Source organism: Limanda limanda, chromosome 7, assembly GCF_963576545.1.
Source record: "Limanda limanda chromosome 7, fLimLim1.1, whole genome shotgun sequence".
Taxonomy (NCBI): domain Eukaryota; kingdom Metazoa; phylum Chordata; class Actinopteri; order Pleuronectiformes; family Pleuronectidae; genus Limanda; species Limanda limanda.
Window position 1 is genome coordinate 26991272 of NC_083642.1, and position 2500 is coordinate 26993771.

The 2500-nt window shown below is 45.3% G+C and overlaps 6 non-coding genes and 2 pseudogenes across 6 annotated transcripts in view; all 8 read right to left on the reverse strand.

Annotated features, from left to right (window-relative positions):
• Positions 1-41, reverse strand: part of LOC133006658 (5S ribosomal RNA) — a 119-nt gene extending 78 nt beyond the window's left edge. The window contains exon 1 of the ribosomal RNA XR_009679177.1: positions 1-41. This exon is cut by the window's left edge and continues 78 nt beyond it. This is a non-coding gene — a ribosomal RNA (5S ribosomal RNA).
• A 214-nt stretch (positions 42-255) lies between these two features.
• LOC133007862 (5S ribosomal RNA) lies at positions 256-364 on the reverse strand (annotated as a pseudogene).
• Positions 365-578: 214 nt separating this feature from the next.
• LOC133005969 (5S ribosomal RNA) lies at positions 579-697 on the reverse strand. Its single transcript, XR_009678530.1, has one exon. It is a non-coding gene; the product is annotated as a 5S ribosomal RNA (ribosomal RNA).
• Positions 698-911: 214 nt separating this feature from the next.
• LOC133006319 (5S ribosomal RNA) lies at positions 912-1030 on the reverse strand. The gene has a single exon (XR_009678856.1). It is a non-coding gene; the product is annotated as a 5S ribosomal RNA (ribosomal RNA).
• Positions 1031-1244: 214 nt separating this feature from the next.
• Positions 1245-1363, reverse strand: LOC133007411 (5S ribosomal RNA). The gene has a single exon (XR_009679885.1). It is a non-coding gene; the product is annotated as a 5S ribosomal RNA (ribosomal RNA).
• A 214-nt stretch (positions 1364-1577) lies between these two features.
• LOC133007734 (5S ribosomal RNA) lies at positions 1578-1696 on the reverse strand (annotated as a pseudogene).
• A 214-nt stretch (positions 1697-1910) lies between these two features.
• On the reverse strand, positions 1911-2029 carry LOC133006331 (5S ribosomal RNA). The gene has a single exon (XR_009678867.1). It is a non-coding gene; the product is annotated as a 5S ribosomal RNA (ribosomal RNA).
• Positions 2030-2243: 214 nt separating this feature from the next.
• On the reverse strand, positions 2244-2362 carry LOC133006659 (5S ribosomal RNA). The gene has a single exon (XR_009679178.1). It is a non-coding gene; the product is annotated as a 5S ribosomal RNA (ribosomal RNA).
• Between the last annotated feature and the right edge of the window lie 138 nt (positions 2363-2500).

The window sequence follows — 2500 nt, forward strand, 5'->3', positions numbered from 1 at the left end:
CAGACGAGATCGGGCGTGCTCAGGGTGGTATGGCCGTAAGCGAGAGACTCAACCCACAATACCTTATTTATACATGTGAACCACCACCACCATCATCAAATCATGACAATTATCAAGCATTTCCATCAGTAATAATGTCAGGGTTCCATATCCTTGTTTTCTTTGATGGTGAGTCTTTCCTGCTCTTTCCAAGATGTTTCTCCTTTAAAGCAGCAGCAACCGTTCCCTCAGCTGGTTGCAAAGCAAATTCGAAAAAGCTTACAGCACCTGGTATTCCCAGGGGGTCTCCCATCCAAGTACTAACCAAGCCAGACCATGCTTAGCTTCCGAGATCAGACGTGCTCAGGGTGGTAATGCCGTAAGCGAAAGACTCAACCCACAATACCTTATTTATACATGTGAACCACCACCACCATCATCAAATCATAACAATTATCAATCATTTCCATCAGTAATAATGTCAGGGTTCCATATCCTTGTTTTCTTTGATGGTGAGTCTTTCCTGCTCTTTCCAAGATGTTTCTCCTTTAAAGCAGCAGCAACCGTTCCCTCTGCTGGTTGCAAAGCAAATTCGAAAAAGCTTACAGCACCTGGTATTCCCAGGCGGTCTCCCATCCAAGTACTAACCAAGCCCGACCCTGCTTAGCTTCCGAGATCAGACGAGATCGGGCGTGCTCAGGGTGGTATGGCTGTAAGCGAAAGACTCAACCCACAATACCTTATTTATACATGTGAACCACCACCACCATCATCAAATCATGACAATTATCAATCATTTCCATCAGTAATAATGTCAGGGTTCCATATCCTTGTTTTCTTTGATGTTGAGTCTTTCCTGCTCTTTCCAAGATGTTTCTCCTTTAAAGCAGCAGCAACCGTTCCCTCTGCTGGTTGCAAAGCAAATTCGAAAAAGCTTACAGCACCTGGTATTCCCAGGCGGTCTCCCATCCAAGTACTAACCAAGCCCGACCCTGCTTAGCTTCCGAGATCAGACGAGATCGGGCGTGCTCAGGGTGGTATGGCCGTAAGCGAAAGACTCAACCCACAATACCTCATTTATACATGTGAACCACCACCACCATCATCAAATCATGACAATTATCAATCATTTCCATTAGTAATAATGTCAGGGTTCCATATCCTTGTTTTCTTTGATGTTGAGTCTTTCCTGCTCTTTCCAAGATGTTTCTCCTTTAAAGCAGCAGCAACCGTTCCCTCTGCTGGTTGCAAAGCAAATTCGAAAAAGCTTACAGCACCTAGTATTCCCAGGCCGTCTCCCATCCAAGTACTAAACAAGCCCGACCCTGCTTAGCTTCCGAGATCAGACGAGATCGGGCGTGCTCAGGGTGGTATGGCCGTAAGCGAAAGACTCAACCCACAATACCTTATTTATACATGTGAACCACCACCACCATCATCAAATCATGACAATTATCAATCATTTCCATCAGTAATAATGTCAGGGTTCCATATCCTTGTTTTCTTTGATGGTGAGTCTTTCCTGCTCTTTCCAAGATGTTTCTCCTTTAAAGCAGCAGCAACCGTTCCCTCTGCTGGTTGCAAAGCAAATTCTAAAAAGCTTCCAGCACCTGGTATTCTCAGGCGGTCTCCCATCCAAGAACTAACCAAGCCCGACCCTGCTTAGCTTCCGAGATCAGACGAAATCGGACGTGCTCAGGGTGGTATGGCCGTAAGCGAAAGACTCAACCCACAATACCTTATTTATACATGTGAACCACAACCACCATCATCAAATCATGACAATTATCAAGCATTTCCATCAGTAATAATGTCAGGGTTCCCTATCCTTGTTTTCTTTGATGGTGAGTCTTTCCTGCTCTTTCCAAGATGTTTCTCCTTTAAAGCAGCAGCAACCGTTCCCTCTGCTGGTTGCAAAGCAAATTCGAAAAAGCTTACAGCACCTGGTATTCCCAGGCGGTCTCCCATCCAAGTACTAACCAAGCCCGACCCTGCTTAGCTTCCGAGATCAGACGAGATCGGGCGTGCTCAGGGTGGTATGGCCGTAAGCGAGAGACTCAACCTACAATACCTTATTTATACATGTGAACCACCACCACCATCATCAAATCATGACAATTATCAATCATTTCCATGAGTAATAATGTCAGGGTTCCATATCCTTGTTTTCTTTGATGGTGAGTCTTTTCTGCTCTTTCCAAGATGTTTCTCCTTTAAAGCAGCAGCAACCGTTCCCTCTGCTGTTTGCAAAGCAAATTCGAAAAAGCTTACAGCACCTGGTATCCCCAGGCGGTCTCCCATCCAAGTACTAACCAAGCCCGACCCTGCTTAGCTTCCGAGATCAGACGAGATCGGGCGTGCTCAGGGTGGTATGGCCGTAAGCGAGAGACTCAACCCACAATACCTTATTTATACATGTGAACCACCACCACCATCATCAAATCATGACAATTATCAAGCATTTCCATCAGTAATAATGTCAGGGTTCCATATCCTTGTTTTCTTTGATGGTGAGTCTTTC